General features: G+C 33.6%; 2 pseudogenes; both read left to right on the top strand.

Moving 5' to 3' along the window:
• Positions 1–23,309, top strand: part of LOC149541539 (GDSL esterase/lipase At5g55050-like) — a 74,941-nt pseudogene extending 51,632 nt beyond the window's left edge.
• Positions 23,310–23,781: 472 nt separating this feature from the next.
• LOC149541538 (nuclear poly(A) polymerase 4 pseudogene) lies at positions 23,782–25,294 on the top strand (annotated as a pseudogene).
• The last annotated feature ends 297 nt before the right edge of the window (positions 25,295–25,591 follow it).

The raw sequence follows: 25,591 nt of genomic DNA, 5'->3' as shown, positions 1-25,591 counted from the left end.
GGGGAAGTGGTCGCATGGTGCATAGCTAGTCCAATAACTCTTATTTGATCATATTTTTATAATAGTGTTTGTTGGCACTTGACATTGGCTTTTGGTTTCAAATTGGCTCGATCCAAAGTATTTATTTTGATCATAATTGCATATATTTCTCAAGGAAATAAATTAGTTTGGCAAAGAGATGTTCTAATTAAAGAGATAGAAATAACACTTACATACACATATCACTAATATCAGAAAATGTTAAAGCACACATAAAAGAACATAAGACACATAGATTTATTACGGTTCACCCAATCCCTAGGCTACACCCACCAACAACGAGTTCAATATTCTTATTATCTAGTGATTATAATTTGATTACAATTTGCAATCCCTTGCAACTCAATACAATTGCAAGAAGCTACTAAATCATCATACATCATAAATTCCCTAATCCTAAGCCATTTTATACAAGCTTTTTTACGCTTACAAAATTAGGGCTAGGATATTCCAACCAATTAAAAATGAACTCTAGATGCCTTTTATAATGGTAAATTCATTTTTGGCTTTGGGGGTGTTGCCCCTCAACCCCAACTTGTATTGCCATGGGGTCATTGACTACATGACCTTGCAAGAAGTGTTTCCCCTTGACCCCACCTAGGGAACTTCCATAAGACCCTGCAAGGTGTGTTGCTCCTCATAGGAAAATCTGGAGGGAGGAATGCACTAAATAAAGTAGGGGGAAAATTAACCTTTGAGTTTGATTAGGCTACACATAACAAGAGAGATCTTCCTTAGGTAGAAACATTATTGATGAGGTTGTTATTTGACATTGTTTTTGTGCCATTTACCATTAATGTCAAAGGGGGAGAGAATCATGTGAGAAAACTTTCATTAGGGAAGGTATGTGTATGAGAAGCTGAAAGACTTTATATGTTGAAGATATTCAAAATGATGTACTTATATACTCTTGGATTGATGGTTTTTCACCATATAATGCCATCAATGTTGAAGGGGGAGATTATTGGCATTAAGAGATATTATTGGCACTTGGAGTGGTTACTTATACCTCTTATCAAAGCATCTAAAAAATTCTCAGTTATGCTGTGACAATCCAACATGATGGCTTGCATCTATACTTATAATTCCATACATTAGAATGAGGAAAATAACTTTCCTTTATACCAATTATATATAATTAATTAGTTCATACTATTAAGGCTTCTCCAATGCATAATTAATCACATAAGACCATGCTAATGCACACAAAAATTCTTAAGAAATAATACAATCATTATATGAAGTGTTTCACACTATATAATATGAATATAACACTTTCCAACAATATTCAACATACTATAATGATCCAATAAACTACCACTAAAATACATTGCATGTTACACATCAATGACCTTTCTAAAATAATCCAAATGACTCACAAATCTAAATACACAAACAAACAAGTCTTCTAACAAATTTCATGACTACCAACATTAATTCCTCCTTGTCATCAAGCTATAACAAGAATATTGCAACTACATGTGACATATTTTTTTGCTCACTAGTTCACTACCAATATTCACCAAACATTCTATAACTCATCTAGGATGTCAACTAAAGAACATATGTTAACATAAATGAAAAAAAATATCATTAATAAAACATCTAATCTACCTATTATTACCTCTTATACCATGTCCAGGGAAATATATCCCCCAACTAGCTTACATACATAAAAATGCACCCTTTGAGTTAGTAGTACCTGGTTTAGGTATATGTCCATGTCTCAAGAGAATATTTGTTTATGATGATTTTCATTGCATCCCTCTAATTCATTACCTACACCACCACCTATAACCACCTAATTAAGAGTCAAAAGATTTGATAAGACATCCTTTGTTATCACCATCATCTTCCTAGTTAGGTTATGGAATGTAGAAGTCTCACATATAATTTTTTCTTATAATGTAACAACCATCACAATGTGAGCCCTAATATGAGACATCCTTTCAATATTCCTCAATCCTAATTTGTCCATTCTATCCTATTTTGCTAGTGTGAACTAATTTTTTGTCATAAGAAACTCAACAAAAACTCTATCAAGGCACTAATGTGTCTATGAGCTATTACAATTGAAAAACCCCAAGGTTAGATACATGCACTTTTTCATCATCCCCCCAAAAATAACCATTTATAACTAATTTACCCCCATATCACCTTTTCTTTCTAGCAAATTTTCTCTTTATTCACGCAAGAGTTTCCACTCCCTAGCCTAGATTAGCAATACCACATTCTTTCTAGTCTTTCAAAAATTAATCTCTTGAGCCTTACAGAAACATATTCCTACTCATCCCAACCTAAGTTTTTTTCTTTCTTGCAGATCTTGTTTGTGTACCCATTGGAGTAGGAATATGCTCCTACAAAACCCATTTGAACATTCCCCAAACTTGAGATTTCACATTCTGATGTGTGAGAGATCCCATGAGACATGACCCCGTGAGATTGCATATTTGTAAACTACAAAGCATTAATGAAGTAATAAATGACAAATGGATATAGTTTTCTGACACATACATCTCTATTTGGCTATTTGTGACACCTTACACTCACAATCATCATGTGCCTCATAGTCCCAAATTACACCATCTAGTCATGGGCTTAAATAACTCAACAAACAGAAAAAAATGACTCTCCTCTCTCAATTTAATTAGAAAAACTAATTAAATTTAGTCATATCCTATGCATTATTAATTAAATAATCATTATTATTTAATTAACTCATATTAGCCTCCAAGTTAATTACTTTAGTTAACTGACTATGGTGTAATTAATCTAATGGAAATCCATAACCATGTAATTAAACCCCTTACTATTAACTAATTAAATATATTTATTTAATTCATTTATCCCCTATTCTTTCATTTTGTATTAAATAACTTATTTAATCCTATTAGAGCACATGAATCATAACTTTAACCCTTGCCTAATCACTCTCCAACAACTCAACCCAATGTTCTAACTCAACCCAACCTACTTGCATATACCCTTACTTAATTAGATAAATATCCCTATTTAACTAATTAATCCCTCCACTCATTCTCTCTCTTCCCATAAAATCCTCTTAATATGCATGCTTGCCTCCTACTCTAAGCCTAATTTCATTCTAATCATTTGCACAACCATAATTCAAATGATTAGGAAACTAAAGCCAACTTCACAACATTTCAACTCCAATCCCAACTTCATTTATCTTTGTCAACCTTAAATACCCTGACACCCTTAACGATATTGTTACAACTATGTCTCCTCCAAGGAATATTTTATTCCTTCTTCTCACTTCTCCAAAACCCTTCTCACTTCCTAAAATGGTCATATTCATCAAGGATTGACTTTTGGGTTTTGAGACAAGATGTTCCTTTATGACATTTCTTCCCAACCCTGAATGTCCTCTCAATTTATCACATGGTGACTCTTGTCATTGTGTTATGGATTTGTAAAAATACAATCCATGTGTTTCCCTCAAAATGCATATTGACCCTTATTCACCTTCACATCTCAACCATGTTAAGAAGTAAAGTCCACACCTCACAACTAGGGGTGGGGAGTTAATCATTTGTACACAAAAATAAATAATTATAAACTTATAAAAATAATTACCAATATTTATAAAAATAATGTACAATAATAAGGAAACATACACCATAACACATTGAATTTTTCTTTGGAGGAAAACTCTTGATCAGAGGTAAAAACCTTGGTAGGGACGAGACTCACAAAATGATGTACTAATATATAAATTTCTTGTGAAAGTATGTGACCCCATTAAGAGTCAAATATAGCGCATTTAGTGAAAAAATCTATATTAAAGGAAAAATCCCTTTTAGGAGATTGTGAATCCTCTTTAGAAGGTTCCAACCCTATTAAGAGTTTATGAGAAAAATTACACACCATCTCAGCTCACTGCTCAAAGGATGAAAGGTTAAACTACTTCTACAAAGGGATAATAAATCCAATAATTTAAATTGAATAATCTTCAACTTACTTTCCAAAATAGTTCTTTTGAGGTACATTGGGAATGATAGATTCATGACACTCAAACTCATTCTAGTGATTATTTAGGCAATTTCATAGGGTACCCTCATGTTGATAGAGTTATGCATAGATTTTCACATGATTTTTTATATCATGGATCATTAACTCAAGGGTACAAAATATGATTCACTACACTACTCTAGGTTTGGGGAAGATAACACATTGTAGTTGTTGCCAACTTTTCATGCAATATGCAATGTTGTCGGTCAAGACTCCTTTTTTGAAAACTTGAAGTTGAAGTTGAACTCTTAACATACTTCAAGTTCAAGCCCACCCACTCTCCTTCACTTAAAAAAGTAAAGTCTCCTTTACCTATCGGCTCGATTCAAGTTCTGCGAAGTTGAAGCTGAAGTCAGAGTTGATTCAAAGTAATTTCAACTTCAACTTCGACCTCATGATTTTTTGGCATTTTCTTGTTTTCTCACAGGTGACATGTTATATGAGATGAATACCATTCTTGAGGCAGAAAATGGGTCACACCTTATAGCAATTATGAAGACATGAAAGGAAATAATTAAGATAGCTAAGGAAACTTGTGCCAAAGTATAGTCAGTTTTGGTAATAGGTAAAATTAAGATTTTTTGATTTCATGAGAGGTAGATCCACATGCAGATTTGACAGGTATTAACTGTTAACAACCTAGGAAGTCTTGTCAAGTACAAATGATATGCTTGTTATAAATGCTTTCACTCACCCATATCTGTCTTGAGATTTCCAACAATCATTTCCTAAAATTTCCTCTTCTGGCTAGTTTAATTGCTTGTTTGTTCACTTTGAGCTCTCGACATCAACTGGTGAGGAAAAGAGGCAGAGAGGGCTAAGCTCTGTTGAGAACTGTAAATGCATTATACTATTTTCCTCTTTCATTTTTATTGTGCCTAGTTTTGGTTTAAAGTGTTTCAGTTTATCTCTGTAAACCTTCCTTTCTTTTTTCCAAGCCAAATCATGACTCTCTTCTATCCCAAGCTGCCTAAACTAGAAAAACCATGCCTGTTAAGTTCCCTCCCATAAATCTGAGATACCTTCCTAGTGAATGTAAACCTAGCCAAAATATTAGAGTAGGTGAAAAGTGTTCAATCTGGTCCCATATACCAAATATTGGCTAGTAGTGGGTTGCTCAAAGCCTCCACCTTTCCATTAGCCATTGGGTGTTTAGAGTTGGTTATTGAATGTGCAAATCATTATGACCCTAGTACCACATGCATCAAGAAATTTTTTGGAGAAGTGTTAGACATGATAAACAGGGTTAGTATTAGTTCAGCTCTAAGAATTCCTCACAAAGAATCTTATGAGCCCTGGACATTTGATGAAGAAAAATGCCTGTACAATGATAATAAGAAAGACTATGATTAAATCATAGCTCACCTAGATTTTAAGACTAGCCCTTGGAGGCTCTAGATTTCCCATACCCTTGACTATTGAGCATTTCATTAGAGAAATTATTAACATTGTGTTGCTCTTAAACAGAGTTAAGGGTAATGAACACACCTTTCACTGGGAGAGTTGGATGTACTTCTTTATCTAGAAAATTGTTGAGGGTGAAAAGTTTATTGACTGGGTTGATTTAATTGTTGAAAATTTACATAGGGGTATGTTAACTGTGAGTAATTTTGGCTCATTTTTCTTGTCCTCCTTCTTAATCTACATTTTAACAGTATCTAAGGAGTGGGAAGGTCTTCCACACATGCCCTAGACCAATGAAATGACTATCTATTAGTACTACAAGGATATCCAAGCAGGTGAGTTTTGCAAAGACTTTAGGAGGGTAAATGATGTATTCCTCAAAAGGTTGGTGCTCAAACTCTAAGGGCATGAAAAGAATAGGTTGTTCGAAGAATTGATGCAAGCCATTAAGATTTATGGTTATTTTTATATTTAGTTTCCCAAATTCACATATCTTAGGGTTGGAGGTTTTTTAGTGAACCTCTCAGGTTACTGCATTATTGTTTAGAAAACATTATTTCATCTAAGATATGCAGATAGTTTTTTTATGTGATAGGATCTCCTAAAAACACCAAAAAGTCATCTTCTTTCATATTTCCCATAGAGATTGGCCATTAAAAATGCTCAATTTTCAAGCAAGCTATATTAACAAAAAAAAACTCTCCCAGAAAAGATTTTGACTACACGGGTTTCGCTAAAGATAATTTCAAACATGTAGTTTCACTAGTCTGTGTTCCGCATCTAGAAGATTACTGGGCTAATTGCTCAGATGAGTTTGAAGTTAGAAAAAGGTTGTGGTCAAGGTTGACAATAAGCCAAATTAATATGTTCAAAGTTAACTTCTGTACCAATGGAATAAAAGAAGATGAAAGCGAAGAAGTGTTGACCCATTTTATGTCAATTAGATTAAATGAATGCCAATTCCTAAAATTGATTGGAATAGAAGGGAAGAAGATGATTTGATTTACTACAACTTAGATGTTTTCAAAAGAACCAATAATTGGTTGAAATCAAAGACTCTTAAATCAACTACCCCTATCGCCCCAAACAAATACATAAAAGCCCACACCCAAGGCCAAAAGTTATCACTAACCCTAGTATTAATGATCTTGTTGTAGGTTCACTTGAAGTAGAAGCTGAAGCAACTTCACAACCACTTCAAATTCAAGTTCATAATGAGGTGCCAAATGTCAAAAGGATAACCTAATCAAGTACTAGGAAAGCAACACCAGGTGAAGGAAAAGATAAGGTGACCATTGATCTAGATCATGTGGAAGTAAAGTAAGATCCAAACCAAATCACTAGTTCTCCAATGGAAAATAGTGTGTCTAACCCTCAAAAGTTTCCTGAATGTGATGATACTCAACTAGGTACCTATTTCTCCCATGCCTAGAAAAGATCTTGTCACACCTAAATGGATGGAGGCTTCCATTGAAAAGAAAAGAAGTATGGCACCCATGTCTATACCTATTGATGATTTGGTTAGCATATGCTTGGGAAAATCTTCAAAAGCTAAGAAGGCCAAAACTAAATCCAAAATTAATTTTGATAAAATTTTAGGTCATTGGTTAGCTAAGATTGCCAAACCACCAGAAGGTAGCCTACACAAGGATCTCACTCCTCAAGATTATCAAGTATCAAGAATTGACCTTGGAAAAGGAAGTTGTGCAATGGACATGAAGATCTTTGAAGCATCAAAAAAAATGATTGCAGATAGGGTTTTGAAACATGCTCAGGATAAATGAGATATAAAGAAAGAAATAAGGAGCATGGTGCAATATATCAGTGCAATCCTGTACCTAGAACCTAAGCCTTTGAATGAGATGTCTACAATTGTAGATGTAACATCTTTATCCAATCAATAGTTCCTTGATAATTTACAGAAATGTAAAGCTATTGCAAAGACATTTGAGGAGAGGTAATGACATGTCTTGAATGAAATTGTGAAATAGGTAAATCTTTTAGACACAACTTCAAAGGAGACCACTATCATTTGGATAGAAGAAATTCAAGGATTTAGGCTGTAAAGGTTCCTAACTAAATGTCTTGTGGGTAGCCTTGATGATAAGACTCTATATGTAATTAAGGACTGTATTGAATGGGAGAACAAGGCACTTGTTCAAGGTGTAATTGAGATCAAAGAAATTATGAATTGTCTCAAACTTGTGGATGAGATAATTCAAGGAGACTTAAAGTGGTTCAAAAAACATTACGCAAGTAAGGAAAATGACTTCATAGCCCAGGTGGAGGAAATATTAAATGAGGTGCAGAAAAAGTTCCAAGAATTTCAAGAGAAGAAAACACTTTCCAGGCAATATTTTTCAAAAATTGCTCATACTGAGGTCATGTTAATAATCAACCAGAAGCATTTGGAAATGTATGAAGAGAAAGTAATAGAGCTAAAGAGAGAAAAGGAGGTTTGGAAACAAAGGATTGCCTACATTGTTTACCCCAACAATTGGTTATTTTTGCATTCACCACTACTTATGAGACATGGAAGGCTACAAAAATTGCAACTGGTGTGGATAGTTCTTCCTAATATGGTGCGTGATCATTGGATAGTTGCACTTTTTCTCCTATTTATTTCCTTTTATGCATTCAGTTGACACAATTGTGTTAACTAAAGAATAATTTACTCCTGGTAGGGTAATTTTGGATAGTTATCCAACCCTATGCTGTATAAATATGTGATAGCTAATATCTAAAGGGGTTCATCTCTCTATAGACACTAAGACAAACATACTTTTGTTTAAGGGTTCTACAATTTGAATTTTGAATACATTTTTTCCTAAGTTAGCAACAAACTAAATTAAAATTCTATAGTTTTATGTGCTGAAACTTTCTGAAGTAGACACTATTATCTTCTTTACAGTAATTTGCATTCTTGAGAATGTCAGTTATGTGTGAAAGTTAAGTCATATTTATTGTATATTCTAGAATTATTTTTTTTTGAAGCTTGAAGGTTGTGAGAGGTGAAATTCACATGATTCGTCTATTCATAAATTTTAACATTTAATCATGTGGATGATATTGATTGTTAGAATTAAGTGTTTTTTCACCATTCACATTCTTTTTATATTCATGAGATGATTTAAGCTTTTCAATATTTTTAGCAAAATACTCATTGGGAAGATTTTTCCTCAATAGAGGACTTAATGATTATCTTTTCATAAAAGGTTAGCTTTACCTTATATAACATATAGCAAATTTCAAGTAGAGAATTCTTTATATATAATTAGGAATTCAACCTATTAGTTTACAAACATTTTCCTATTTCAAAAGTTTTAAATATTGGAAAAAATTGTTCACTAATAGTAGTGTTGTATCTAGTGAGGAGGAGACATAGGTAGGTTGATGAGCCACTAGTGTATATCTATAGGGAGACTATGGCCTATGAGAAGGTGTATGATAATGATTACTATCAAGATTCCCTAGTTTATCTTAGGGATGGAATAAAATTTTGATCATTTATAGACATTTTAGGGCGACTCTAACATATTTCATAGGTCAATGACAGTATGAAATAGAAAGATACTATCTAAATAGGATCATGTAGTATTTTGGCATCATAAAAGATATGTCAAGCTTGAGCATCAATACTAACAAGTGATAAGGGAGAAGAGGGGAGATTTTGGTCCTCTGTTGGATTGGACAAGAATAGGCACAAGTAAATGTTAGGATTAACCTCAGACAAAAATAACAGTTACATGCAAATATAACCAATACTATAAAATAGTAGATCGCATAAAAGAGAACACAAGACACCAAGATTTAATGTGGTTCACCCAATTCCTAGGCTATGTCCACCAACAACAAGTCCAATATTATTATTATCCAGTGATTACAACCCGATTAGAATTCGTAATCCCTTACAACTTAATACTATTGCAAGAAACTACAATATCACCATTCATTATGATATCCCTAGCCCTAAGCCTTTTTATACAAGCTTTTATTACTTACAAAATTAGGGCTAGAATAATAGCAAAATAGTAGTCAACACCTTTTATAATATAAGGGCTTTTTTTTGCTTCTAGTGTCTTGCCCTAAAAACCCCGTGGGGGCATTTCCCCTTGACCCACCCTGTACTATGATAGGGAGCACACCTAGGGCGCTGCCCCAAGAACCCGCAAGAGTGTGGTCCCTTGACCTTGTCTTAGGGACACTACCCCCAAACCCTCATAGAAATAATTTGGAGGGAAATCACGTTGAATAAACCTCTGAGTCTGATTAGGCTCAACATCACAACAGCAAAGATACCTTAGGATAGTGCACTTGGAACCATGAGGAGGAGCTATAAAACTTGGGGTGATAAAAACATATACAAAATGATTTAGGATACCTTAAGTGATAATGAGACTAGTAGTAGCACAGTGTAGAAGAGGTAAAGGATACTAACCTATAGAGAGGAGGGGAGACCAAGTATAGTAGTTCATTAGTTTAGAGCTGTAGTGGGGGAATGTGGCATTATGTAAAGAAGAAGGGTAGAGGGGGATCCTAGAGATGAAGGAGGAGGAGATAAGTAAAAAAAACTATAATGGAGATGGGGGATATCAGGAAGGAGAGGTCATGGATATAGATGATAGCCAACATATGGGGGTTTGAGTAGATGAGGGAACTAGAGGAGACATGGGATATGGGGGAGTTAGAGGAGATAGATAACTCCATTATGCATGGCTTCTAGGTATAGATAAACAAGCAATAAGGCCATAGATGATACATAAATGAGACCAACAGATGTACCTAGACAAGAAGAGTCATCGTTGCTAGAAATGGATATTTCAAATCCAAGATTAGGTCACTAAAGGAGTATTTAGTTAGGTAGGATTAGATATATAATGATTATAAAAGTGAGAGGTTTTGGTTCCTAGAAATAGGGTTTACACTAGCAAAATAGCAACCAAGTTAATCCCTCAATTACCTATGGAGAAGGTAATTTTAATTATCAATAATTGCTAGGTCTTGGACCAACTAAGAAGGATCTAACAAACCATTCTACACTTTGGGCTATGCAACACCTAAGAGGGTAATCTCTTGATTCATTCACAAACTTTGCACTAAACTTATGAATAAAATCAAAATAAAAAATGTCTCAATAGGGGTTCAATAGAGATATGCAAATACTAGAAATTAGCCACGTCTCCATGTCCTCAACTAAATTGGAGCATGAGATGGGTGTAATTCCCTGAAAATGGGTTAGTCCAACTGAGATGCCTAAATCATCAAATTAATCATTTTTTTCTAATTAAATTAATCTCACAATTATGTTAGTAATTCAATTAATATACTAGCATAATTCATCAAAAATCAATCAACCAATAATCAAACATCAAAACCTTAATCAAAGTGATTGATCAATTAATTAATTCTCAAAGCCTAATTAATTAAATTATTCTTATTAAATCCCATGGCTAAAGTCATTAATTAAAATAACTTAATAAATCTCCTAAATTTCATCTCATCAATAGCAAACAAAAGACTTAATTCCCACCAATCAAGGGATGCTCACATGTATCAACTTAGAATCATTCTCAATCACTCTTCATGGATGAATCTAGAATGTCCATTTTGAAACCCAAAATCTTTCCTCGCACTTATACCAATTAATTTAATATTTCTTGTAACAATATAATTTATTAATAATTAATGAATCATTTTTTATTATATTTGACTACCTATTTAATTAAATATGTTCAGTCTCCTAATGTATTAAATTTAATTAGATAAATGTTCCTCCATAAATCACTTAAAAAAAATCTTACTTAATACTTCCCTCCATATGCTTAATTTCTACTAAATCTGATTAAATTGAATTCTATTTGATTTAATCCTAATCTATCACTATATCCTACCCTATACATTTCACTTTCTAGCTAATAGACCTAGCTAGTAATTAACTAAGGTTAATTAGACTAAATTCCTACTTCCTATAACCACCAATTCTAATTATTTGCTCACACATGTGTGAGCAAAATTACAAAAATGACTTTTTGAATCACTTACCTTATTTCCTCTTAAACAAAGGTCTCTTACTCCTCTTATGACATCTCTTAAACTTTCTAAAAGTGGTAATTTGACATTTTTTTTTTACATATATCTTACACACACTTGCACATGTGTACTTGGAGTACACATTGACCCATCACATACCAAGTTACTCACACTTGTGTGAAAAATACTTGGATTTTTCATGGATTATGTGTCTCCCTTGTGGCACCTATGTGGATGCCACATAGATGTCACCTACTCAAGGTCTCCAAAAAATCTATAAATAGAGCTCTTTTCTCAATAGAATCATCTCCCATTGTTGCATTAGAGTTATTATAGTATTTTTTTGGTTCATTTCTTCAACATTTTAGATATTTATTGCTACTAACCTTGTCTTCATAGATAGATTCATTCATTTCATAGTTATTTCTCATCTTATTTTGGTAGACACATTACTAGTTCTTGCATATCACATTTATATCTTGTTTCACATCTATCTACTACATTTAATATTGCATTGAATTTTTAGAGAATAGTTAATTCATTAACCACCTCATGATGCATTAAATCATCATCATCCTAAGATTCAAAATTGTCTTGAATTTTTCATTTATTCTAGGTTAGGATAGCACACCCACAACGCTCATCACGAGGAAACTGACAAGTCTTGGATTGTTGAGCTCCAAGGTTACGAGGAAGTCTTTGTTCTAGTTTAAGTTTAATGACAATGCTTTGTTTTGTGAATGCTTTGGATATGAATATCTCTTTTTCTTACTAACTTTGCATTGTTCGAGCTTGATACCAAGAGGCTATGTTTTCTCATATTCACCATTCAATTATGAAATCTATAAAATAATCTAATTCTAAACTTAATTCATCTTGTTAATTGCATTTTACACTTCCATGTTTCCCTTTTGAGATCTCATAGATATCTAGCATTGCATTTATACTTACATGTTGTCAATTTTACAACTCAAAGCTTTAATCTTGCATCTATCTCACTAAATTTATCATCTAGGTTAGTTATAATGGACTATGTCATGATTTTTTAGCTTAGATAATTTTAATTGTATTAAAATTGGCGTTGTAGATCATTAGATCTCTTATTTTAGGATAGTTAAGTAATTGGTCTCAAGATCTAATCTGAGGAAAAATCACTCTATAAGCCATACTCATCATAATTAGAGGGAGATCCTAGAGTTTTGTGTTTTCTTGGAGTAATGTGGAGTTATATAAATATCAAGTTGACATAATAAAATTTACAAATTTTTAGTTCCCATAATGTGGCTCTTAGCCTCATTCTCTAACATTTTCTCTTGCGGAAAGGCTGAAAGATTGTATGGGCTTCATCATTAGTTGTATCATTTTATAAGCTCATAACATGCATAATTGGATCTTACACTTTTATTTCTTAAATTGTATGTATTAGTTCATCATATAATATCTTTTTATTAATCATACCTTATTTAATTGGTCATATGATGTAATTTCATTAATTATATTTGGTAAAAAAATTGTATATAGTTCTTCCATAAATCATATTATTTTGTAGTCAAATTCACATAGCTCAATTGGTATTTATATGGATTTTTATTTGATTGCTAACAAGGACCAATAATTTTGTACTTTGCTGTGATGATCATTTGATAATCTAATGAGTTTTTGTAGGGATATTTTAAAAATAATGCAAGTAAAAAAATAACTATGAGACTACTAACAAATTTATGCTTGTGGGACACTTTCCAAAGATCTCCAAATGTCAAACTTCTAATGTTTGGTTTGCAAGTTGCTTAGGAGAATCAATGAAATAGTGCGCTTGTCTTAATGATTGTATCCAACACATAGTAATTAAAGGTTTTTTTTTTGTTATGTTTTATTGAAAACTAGAGGAGTATACTCTTCTCCATTTTGGATATTTGTAGACCTAGACGTTCTTAATTGATCATTCTCAAAATCATCTATGAGAATGAATGTCCCTCTAATCTTATCTAGTATTAGTGAGTTTGGAGATCGTATAAGTAAACTTGGGCTATTTTGGAGGATAGGATTATTTCTTATACAACTTGATTTCATATCTAAAAGAACTTTCAAGCATTCACTAACTCAAGGATACCTATCTACCCGATAACCTTATGAGGACAATTGAATTAACTAGACTCTTACATGTTAAAAAGGCCTTGCACATCCTTGTAAAACTACTTGAAGCTTGCTTATAATATTAAATATCACCTTACATTAGATATTTGATCACGTTCTATATATTATCTTTGGGATATTTATATCATGATTTATATGTTATTCAAAATTCAAAATTTTGTATTTTTCTTTCAATACTTTGTTATACGATTATGATTATGATTTGGTTTTAAGCTAACCCAACTAACCCATTGTACCTTACATATATGTGTCTGTTTACTCTTTTGAGTATGTCTTTAGGATAAGGGAAGTCATTAGTAGTCACTTCCTTAGGATATCTACATGATGTTGCACTCCTTCCTCACCTATCATTGTTTGTGTGTGTGTGTGTGTGTGTGTGTGTTAGAAAGTAAAGTCCACCAAGATAACTAGGGGGGGTGATGGTGAATCATTTATCCAACTAATATAAATTCTAATAACCTTATTAATCCTTAAAAATGTAATAAAAAATTTCAATAACCATAGAAAGATACTCATACACAATAAAACTAGATTTGTTAACTAGGGAAACCCTTGATTAGAGAGAAAACCCTGGTGGGGATGGTACCCACAAAATGATGTAATGATATATAAATTACTTGTAAGAGGAGTCAATGAAATGCATTCAATATATATCAACCCCTATTAAGAGAGTTTGAATCCTTGTAAGGAGATTCCAACCCTATTAGGAGTTGTGTCAACCCTGTTAGGAGTTATGGAAGGTAGAAGGACCCACTGTCCAAACAACTTTTGGGGAAAGATCACCAAACTCAATGCTCAACTGATCTTTGTATTATCCTTACTAGAGTATTAGAATTATAAAGTAGTCCACCATGCCTCAACTATATCAAAACTTTCACGATCATGACTTCAGGCTCACTAGAACTTATAGCCAACTTCACTCACTTGCATTACTTCTCTATCCACCTGATTCACACAAATGTTCTTTCTCAATTCCATACTTCAAAAAAAGGAAAAGAACTTTCATTTATACCAAGTCTAAGTATTAATCTTTGAGTTGGCCTTGAGTTTTTCCCAAATAAAATTACAATAGAGAACCTCATTAAGACAAACCATTACATGTTACATTAAATTTCCACAATTACAACAAACTTTGACTCATAGTTATCACAAGTTTTCAAACGTGCACTTCTAGACCTAGTGCGCTCAACCATGTCATCACTACACTATCTTCTTCATGTGTCTAACTTTTCTTAACCCGATTCTATCCATGTTAGGAGATGTAATCCAATTACTAGTAATTGATTCCTATATCTTATGTCAGAATGTTGTCTCCAATAAATCTTAATTACTATCACCAGTCTTTAACTTTCCACTCATGCACTTAAATGCACCATGTAGACACTTTGTAGGTCATCAAGTTAAGTATGCATAACCTTATCTTCAAACCACAAACTTTGCTACCTTGTCCTCTGTCTGCTACTCTACCAGTCTTTGTAGAAATAATACTATATTAACATCATAGACAAATACTATCATGAATGCCACACATAGTCATGGTAACAATCTTCCAAATTCTCCAATAATTCTTAGGATATTTTGCCATATAAATACCATCAACATTCACGCTAACAATCTCCCCCTTTAGTTGATATGAAAACCAATCTTTCTTCTTTCCGCAAACTCTCTTAGGGTCTCCTTAGGTAATAAACTTGACCAAATAGGGCTTCCACTCACCCTATGCTCCTTAGGACTCTATTCAATAGATCCTAATTGTTCAATTGGTACACATCAATAAGGTAGAACAAACTTGCTTGATAACTCCCATCAAATCAAGTAACCCCTAATGCTTATTAGACTTCCCAAATAGATGGATGGCACTTAGGAATGTCTTTGGACTCCCTTTAAGATCCTCCAAAAAAATCAATCTTGAAACCCTAATCGAGTTCCAACTACTAAGCAAAAATGCATTAAAATGCTTGAAACATGGCTACAAGAATTAGCCCTCCAAATGCAGTAAAACCCAATTATCTTACAAAATTTCTTAAAAAGTGTTGGTGTAAATAAGTATTCACTATTTACACTTTACTTAAGTTTACGTAGGTTAATGTATTATTTTATTATTTATTAGTTTGACACGTAGGATTATGTGTACTCATATGAGTTGTCTTGTTGACAACACATGAGTTAGCAACTCTTTTATGCACATGGTATCTACAACACAAGAGTTAGCACTCTAATTAAGCACATGGTGTCTATAAAATCTCTATACAAGATACACCTTCTCATACTTACCCTCTCATTGATGCATGTACATTCATGCTCAATGAAGGATAATCCACTTCTGGTGGACGTGTGCTTAGTTGTAATGCTTATCTCCTAGCTCATTCCAGAGACATTCTAGATGCATCTTAGAGGCCTTTATATACAAACACTCCTACTATGTATGTACATAACATTACATGAATATAATTTCATATTGTTATTCTGATCATACTTTTTTGGTCTATTTATGTGCTTGTACTTGAGTTCCTTGATCTTGGGTGATTTTTCCTTAAGGAAAATTCTTACATGGTATTAGAGCTAAGGAAATTTCTATTCACATAGCCGTTGGAGACCATTTTCTTGCTTCATCTCTCGGAGGGCCTCAACCCAGATCTAGAGTATCGCAATCATTAGGAGTGTCTAGAGCAAAAGTGAACCTCACCATTGCATCTAGAATGGCTATTTGGTGAAATTTGACTATAAATTTTCCTATCCTAGGCAATAGTAAAAATTGAGGCAATTTTTTTTGAAAACCAAAACCTAAAGGCTCAATTTGCAGAATTTGGTATGATTATTTTAGATCTCTAAATTTAACTTTTAGATCTACATATTTTACCATTTACATCTCTGCTATTTTTTTTGGATCTGCATACTTTTCTAAAAATTTTGTGGCCATTAGGCTAGTAGGAGAGATTTTTTGTAGGAAAAGATTGGAGCTTACTTGTGCAAATTAGATATTGGCATCATACTTAGAAGGTCAAAAAACCCCCAAATCAGATTTTGTTTCATCCAAATCAGACATTTGAGGCCAAATCTAGAGCCATTTGATTTTTGGAGGTGCAATGACAGTGATTCAAGAAAAATAATCATAGAGGTGATTTTCAAATAGTTATATCTCCCTCATACGAACTCCTTTTTTCAAGCAATTTTTTGTTTTGCTTTGGGGTAGAATTTCATGATCTACACATTGGTGCAAGATGTTTGAGATCTCTATTCCTAATTTTTTTTGCAAATTGCAAATCCCAATTTTTGCCCCTTCAAAGGCTTAGTACGGGTTGATCTGGACACATAATCAAGTTTCTTTTTCTGAAAGTGCTTAATTTTTCATCTACTTTCCAGATCTGCAATAAGATTATAGGTTTGTATGGATAGAAATATCACTTTTAGAATTAGGTCCTTTTTTGCATTGTATTGCTTTAAGTACACTTCAAAATTGTTATACATCTAAGCTACAGTGTTTAGTACTAGATTTGAACCTCAAAAGGTAGTTGTAAACAACAAAATCAAAAGTCCACCTTGTCCATTTTGATAAGTGGCCTATTGTAAATGTTCTATACATAAAGTGCCAAAAGCATCATTTTTGGGGGGGTTCTTTGATTGAGTGAATAGGGGGGTCATGTTTTGTGTTCTTGTGTCTCTCTTTCTCTTGTGCTCTTTTTATTTTTTTGCATCATAGGTTCACCTAAAACTCCACTTCTAACTTCACACAATTATACTACATGGAAAGATATTGTATGGAGTAGACTAATGGAAAAAGGTTTAAATCTATATGTTGTTGGTACAATTACAAAACCCACTAATGCTACTACATAAGTTGATTGGCAAATTAAAGACAACCAGACTTTAGGCATTATTTGGAGTTGTGTTCATAGAGATCTCTTTTTCCACATTTTCAACTTTAAGGAAGCCAAGCCTACTTGGGAAAAACTTTTAGGGTTGTATGGTAAGAGGGATGAGGAAAAGGGATTCCAAATTGAGGATGATCTACTTCTATTAGATTCTAAGAATTTTGGCACAATTCAAGACTATATCAGTAAAGCCAATGAATTGAGGGCACTATTTAAATATTGTGGTGATTCCATGAAGGATGATAGATTTATTCATCACATCTTGAATAGTTTACCTTCATAGTATGCATCTTTTTTTTTCAAGTTACAACACTCACAAATTGACCATGGGAAGTGCCCTCAATAAGCTTACATTTAATGCATTTGCAGAAATGTTGATGTTGGAAAAAGCCATATGGGAATTCTCACATCATCAAAGACCAAAGCATTGGTGAATAGTAATAAGAACCAACCAAATCAAGCTGGAAAGAGTTCTACCATCAATAAGAAAAAGCAATGGAAGCAAAAATCACAATCAGAGACACAACAATCTTCCTTTCTCACAATAAGGAAATACTTCTTCCAACAAGAAGGGAAATAATGACAAGAAGAATAAACTCTTTTGTGCATATTGCAAGAAATTAAATCATGAGGAGCATCATTGCAAGACTAAGAGAATCAATGAGTTGGAAAACTTACTCAAGAACAAAATCAATGTGCCAAATGCTTCCAAGGATTCAACTACACCCACTTCAAAGGGAAAAGGGAAAGCACTTATGGTTGGTTCAATTTCTTCAAGGGAATGGATTCTTGAATCAGATGCTCATATCATATACGTTCTTCAAAAGGAGACTTTTCTCCATTGAAGCAGTCTAAGGTACGTAATATCTTTGTAGGGGATGATATCAAAATGGAAGTTGAAGGGAAAGGACAAGTGGAGATAGAAAATAGAGAATTCAAAGATGTTATCTACATTCCTAACATTATCTCTAATCTCCTTTCAATCTACCAAATCACTCACTATGGAGATGGCAATAAAGTTGAGTTCCTTCCTAATTCAGTAATGGTACAAAATCTTAAAGATGATTCATTAATTGTGGTGGGTAATGAGGCTTTATTCTTTCTCCCACTTTGTGCCAAAATCTCCTTCACATGCATCATTAACACAATCTCAATCTCAAAGAAAATTATGGCATGAGTGGTATGGACATCTTGCCTTCCACTATCTTCATCAACTTAGCTCAAACAATATGGTCAAAGGTCTACCTACAATCGACTTTTCTAAGGGTGAATGTTCAACTTGTTCAATGGATATGCATCAAGAAGAAAAGTATGATAAAGGGAAGTCTTCAAGAGCATCAATTGTTCTTGAGTTGGTTCACACAGTTGTAGTAGGTCCTTTTGCAGTGACATCACTTAGCAAGGTTTGCTATATCCTCACTTTCATTGATAATGCTACACATGGGTCTACTTTCTTGATCACAAGAATGAAGTGTTTGATAAGTTTCTAGCCTTCAAGAGTCATGTTGAAAATAAATCAAGGAAATCCATCAAGGTTCTTCATATGAAAAATGAAATTAGATATGTGAACTCAAGACTTAGAGACTTTTGTGAACTTGAGGGTATTCATCTTTAGAATCCAGTAGCATTTAGTTTGTAAAAGATAAATGTTGCAACAATAAGGATTCAAACTCTTAAGTCTATAAAAAGTTGCATGATTCAAGCCAAGTCTCTTAATCTATCACTTGAAGTCAAAGCTATAAGTAGTGCCAATCACATACTTAATAGGTCTCCTCATAATGTCTTAGATGGAATGACTCCTTTTGAGGCATGGTGTGGAAGAAAACCAGTTATGAAGCACTTCAAAGTTTTTGGTTGTCCAACATGGGCATACATATCTTCAAGGGAATACAAGGCACCACCACCAAGACCTTGTATTTTCATTGGAGATGACAAAAGTATTAAGGCATATAGACTTATGGATCCTAAGACTCATGAGATATTTATAGAGAGGAATGTTCACTCTGAGGAAAATTCACCTTGCTTATCCTCTAATTCTCTCCATACTTCATACATTGTGGAAACTAATAGTGACAACAATGATAGTGATTCAGTAGATTCAAATATGTAAGATCCTGTTGATAGATGTAGAATAAGGTCATAGAATCAACACATTCCACATGCATACATTGCTATAGTGATAGGTCCATGTAATTTAGTACAGTTGGGTACACTTTGTCTTCCAATTCCAGCATCAAGGGATGATTACTTGACAAACATTTCAAGTTTTTTTGTGGATTCCTTCATAGCATAGTTGGGAGATATCATTGATGTTATACATCTTCTCTTTAATGAAGAATATCCTTCTTTAGTTGTTATAAGGGCACACACTGACCCTCTTGTCCATTCTCTACATGATTAGTCTTACCATGTTGATATTGTTGGTAAATAGATTTGTTCTTTTTAAATTAACTCTCAAATGCCCAAATCTAAAAGAACAACCAGATACTAATAGTTGGATAATCTATCTTCAGGTTGATAGATTATCCAACTGTTGGTATCTAGTTATTCTTTCAGATTTGGGCATTAGAGTTAATTTAAAAAGAAAAAATATGTTTACCAACAGATTTTTGGCGACTCTACCGGGGAACTCAAAAAAGAAGATTAGTGTTGAGTTTTGCTTCCTTAGTTTAATGTTATCTATACTACCTAGAGATTGGCAACTTTGTTTTTAATTCTCAAAATTTGTGTTCAAGTAGTTTGGTGCTTTCATTTTTAGAATTTGAGGTATCTCCTCTAGGATGGAGGTTGGCAGTTCTATTGAGGAATATTTCTTGAAATATTCAAAATTTTTAAAAGATTGGATGCCAACAAGAGATGAAGATGTTTCAGACATCTTTATCTTTATCCCAGGATTCAAAAACCCAATTGAAGAAGTTACAAAAGATATGACAAGAAGTGTGAATTGGTTGAAGGCTGCTTATGGCTCTTTCCTCATCAAGAAGAAACCTCCGGTGCAAGAACCCAAGGAACAAGAGCATGCATGTGGAGATCTTTAGCAAGCTGAAAATGAAGAGCCCAACATCATCTCATTACATGTTTCACATGAACAAGAAGATGAACAACATATACAAGATGACCTTCAAGTAAGTAATGATGGATGTTTTTATAATTTACATTTTCAACCTGATTGTTTGAATGAGGAAAAGGTCAATTGTTTTGAGAATAAAGGAAGTTTCAGTTTGAAGTTTGATCCTATGCTAATAGAAAGAAATATTCAAGATGTATCAGTTCCAACAATATGCTATGATAAGATTCCATCATGTCAAATAGATGAAGGATCATTGTTTTCTAACTCTTCCTTTGAGTTTCAAGATGAAAGGATGGTTGGGATTAAAGAAGTTAAAAGGTTACAGTAGTTGAAACAATCCATGACTTCAAAAAACACATTACCTTGCAAGGATAAGGTTATCTCTTAGCTCTTACCGATTATTGAAGAAAGGGATGCTCCTCCAATAACTTCAAGTATTGATTCATCATCCAATGTCACTATTTTGGATAGAAGATTTTTAGAGTTGATTTGTGAGGAGGATAAGGAAATTATTTCAGTCAAAATTTATCCTAAAATTGGAAAGCCATGTTCAAAATTTGAGGTTGTCATGTATGCTGAAAATACTCCAAATTATGACAGTCCCAAGTGTTTGAATGATAAAGATAATGAAGATTTTTCTTTGGAGATATTTGAGGAATGTTCTTTTCAATTCAAGTTTGGGAATGGCCTTGAATCTTTCATGCAAAAGGCTAAAGAAAATCTGAAATTCTATGATGAAGCATGGCTCTTTGGATATAATACTTTGCTTACAAGATTTATTCATTTTATTGAGTTGACTTTTAGTATTGAGGGAGTCATTAAATTATAGTTGATATGGATTACTTCATTGGGACACCATGCATTGTTCCAGAATGGCTTCTTCTTTTCATGACTAGTTAATGGCCATGTATGAGTTTCATTATGCTCCCCCTCCTTTTGGTGAGGTTTCCTCACCTATTTGTAAATATGTTTTTCTTTCCAAATTTTGGCTTGCCTAGTTTAGTTTTTTCTTGCATTGTTGTGTTGCTATTCACTTTCTCGATTTTGGTTTCACCTCACTTCCCTCCACTCTCTTGGCAAGCAACTCTATCTTTTCAGCTTGACTCTGTAACCCAATGGACAAGGCACTTGTCTTCTGCCAAAGATTTTGGATTCTTTATGTACTTTGTAGTACATAATCCCCATTCAGAGCTAGCTATAGGCATACTTCTAGTCCCCCAATTTTAAGCTTCCAACTCGGCCCATCAAGTAAATCTTTTGTTGGTTCATTTTGTTGACTATGGTAGCATTTAGTGAAAGCATTGAACCTAAATCCTAATCCTCAAGTTTAAATGTTCAAAGCATTACACACACTTGGTTTGAATCAAATTCAATGTTCAAATTCTAACTTATAGTTTCAAAGATCAACCTTCAAGCACAACTTCATGAACATAGATTTTTGTGCAAGGAAATCTCGTGTCAAAGTTTGCCTTTTGCTTCACTAGTCTATTAATCTTGGCATCTTTTAGTTGGAAATATTTTTCAAGTATGCCTAATTTTAGGAGTGCCATTCCAGAAGGGAATGAATTTTTTGTTTTAGGAAGAAGCTTAAAGGAGCTACGAGAAGAAAATCAAGGACTTTCATAGAGAGCCCTACTGGCAATTAGTGAATCCACATCACTATGGACTAGAGATATTCAATTTCTATTTGGGTGGACCTATTCAATGCTATATCTAAGCTCTTGTGTATCATAGATACTTAAAAATAGGTCTAGAAAATTTGTCGATGGTTTGTCATTAGGGATGATAAGCTATGTAGTGATGGAAAATCTGACATATGGAGTTGCCATTTTGATGTTGATAACATCATGGGCAGATTTTTTTTCCAAGCTACCTTGGCTATTGGGGAGTTTAGGTACAGTATCTCTAGACATAATCATATTGATGCAGGCTTATTATTTTAGCTACCGGTATGGGAAGATAAAAAATGAGACCATGCCACTTTTGCTACTTACTTGGGGCTTCCCTTTAGTCCTCCATATCTAGAGACAAAGGAAATTTTTAGTAGAGGTATAAATTTTGCATCAAGAGGTAGTGGATTGCTTGACTCTACAGTAGTTGATGAGGATATTATCACAATGGGTCACCTAGTAGATCAATTTGAACACTATTCTTCCATCCTTAGGAAGACATACACATCTAGAGTTGCACAGGAAAAATCCTACCTTAAGAAATGTATATACTTCATTTCAATTGGAGTAAATGATATTACCTCCTACGAAGGCAACACAACTCTTCAAAACACCACTTCTCCTCAACAGTTTATCACATTGTTGATCTCCAATTTTGATCAGTACATAGCTAGACTTTATTAGGTGGGGGCAAGAAAAGTCCTTGTAGTGGCTACTCCACCAATAGGATGTGATCCTTATCAAAGACTTACAAATCAAGGTGAATGTTTGGACATAGCAAACCAGCTATTTGTTTCATATAACACTGTTGTGAAGTCACATATGGCCTAGTTTATCCAAAAGCTATCTAGATTATCCATCATACAATTTCAAACTTATGATTATCTTTTGAACATAATTCAAAACGGTGGAGTCTATGGATTCAAAGATATAAAGTTAGCATGCTATGGATCAGGATTGTTTGATGTACAAGTACAACGTGGAATGAAAAATCCAAAGGATTTGTATTGCAATGATACAAGTGCATATGTGTTCTAGGATATTGCATGTCCAACTAAAAAAGTGTATGATTGCTTTGGCAGAAAAAGCCCTCCCATGTTCATTTTTCGTGAGGAGAAGCTATTTTCTAATTCTCTGCCAAAGTGAAGTCAATATACAAAAATCCACAAATAGGCTATTGTAAAGAAGGAGAAGGATAATGGATAAATAGATTTGGTGCCTCTTTTTGAAAGCCAAGGAGATGTTGTTGGAGAGGTTTGTATGGAACCCATCGTAGGAAAGAAAGTTAAGTATAATGGTGTAAAGATTGAGCTTCTTAGGCAAATAGAGTTGTACTTTAATAGAGGGAATTTTTTTGACTTCACCTCCCTAGTTTGGGAGCTTGATGTACCAGGGCTCAGTTCCCCTTGTTTCTAAAGGTGATATGCATCAATGAGACATATTCATCTTTGCATTAGCAATTTTCCAAGTTTTATATAGCATCATAACCATTGGCCTCAGAAGAGCAAAAATGCACCATTGGAAAGTATGAGAAAAGAAGACAGAAACTATGGAGTACTAGTTTTCATTTGATCCTTCAAGATTCAAGCTTACTCATGAAACTTATTTTGTAAGGCACCATGCACATTTTTGGAACAAAATGCCAATTATGATTTGGATTGAACCTTTCTTTCGATAGTTTTCTTTTTAAATTCAGTGACTAAAGTTGATTATCTGACATTATGTCATGACTTCATCTCTGCTCACTTGGCTCCAAAAAATAAATTTAATTTCTATAAATACATAAGTAGATCTCTGGAGGATAACTTCAAAGTAGTTGTTGGGATTAGGATGGATGTAGAGTTGCAAAGCAGATCTTGCATCTTGTACCAAATATTGAGCATTTTCAAACAACAATTTGATGTATGAAACTTTGGGCTCAAAGGTGAGGTCTATACTCAAATGTGGTGGGATTTTTAGGTGGTGTGAATTGGTCATTATTAGTTGCTTAGATTTTTTAGTTGTATCCAAATGCAATTCCCAACATGCTAGTGGAAAGATTCTTTCATGTGTACACTCAGTGGTAGTGGCCAGATCCTGTGATGCTTTGTTCTATAGAGGAGGGTACTCTAGGACTAACTATTTGTGATCCAAGGAGAAATCCTTGGAATAGAAACCATCTCATGCCCATAATCACACCAACATATCCATGCATGAACTCTAGCTAAAATGTAACCCAGAGCACACCTCTAGTCATGATAGAGTAGTTCAAGAGTGTAAACAAGATTTGTGAGGATATTATGATGAACAAGACAGACTATAGTTTTCTCTTCAAGCCTTTCAATTTCTTTAAGTCATACAAAAATTATTTGCAAATAGACATTGTAGCTAGAAATCAAGATGATCTGAAGATTTGGAGGGACTGGGTTAAGTCTTAGTTGAGGTAGCTTTCTTTAAAGATTGAAAGGTCTACATGCAAGATGCTACAGGTTCACCCTTACCCTTATGATTACAAAAATCCATTTGCTCAAAAACCATATTATACTTATTACATGGGTTTACAACACTCACAAGGAGTACTAGCACATGAAGGTTAGTGGTTTGATATTCACAACCCTATATATGGTTTTAAGCTTTCTATAGGTTCTCATCCTATTTGGAAACTAGGGATGGATATTTTTATATCATACATGCGCCACTTACAAAGTCCATCTTATTTATATCCTTGTGGGTCATTATTAAGTAGATCTATGAAAGCTACAAATCAAAGAGGAAATATTTATCCTCCAAGTAGTAATTTAACTTCTGGAAATGATTCTACAAGAGTTTTAAATCATACAATAGCTACTACATCTATAGACACCAATAATGGAAATCCACCAAAATAATGTAGCTTGGTCACATGTTTGCAATCAAATAAGAGAAAACATGAAGATGCATGTGACATGGAAGAACTAGAAAAATGAGAAAATATTGGGATTCATTGTATCTTCCCCATACATTTGTCAAGTTTTTCAATACTAAAAAATGATCCTCTTAAGTAGTTTTATTAATCTGTGAGAAAAATGAAGTTTATGGTTTTAAAATGGTGTATTAGGAGTGAGATTCAAAAGATTCTATCTTCTAAAAATGGTAGAGGACAACCAGAAGACTGTCATGTGGGTGTGATTTCCAATGGATGAAGATGTTATGAAACAAATTTATACTTCCATAAAATATTGGTTACCAACACAAACATTATCAGTGTTAAAACAGATGAGTTGTGTTGCCCACAATTTTTCTTCTTAGTGCAGGATAATATTCATTGTGCTAAATATTGGTCATGCCAAAATAAAAAAAGA

Source organism: Cupressus sempervirens, chromosome 8 (genome assembly GCF_028749045.1).
Source record: "Cupressus sempervirens isolate cs-2001-9-10 chromosome 8, ASM2874904v1, whole genome shotgun sequence".
NCBI classification, from domain to species: Eukaryota; Viridiplantae; Streptophyta; class Pinopsida; order Cupressales; family Cupressaceae; genus Cupressus; species Cupressus sempervirens.
The sequence above is the reverse complement of the archived record's forward strand: the minus strand, read 5'-3'. Positions and strand labels throughout refer to the sequence as shown.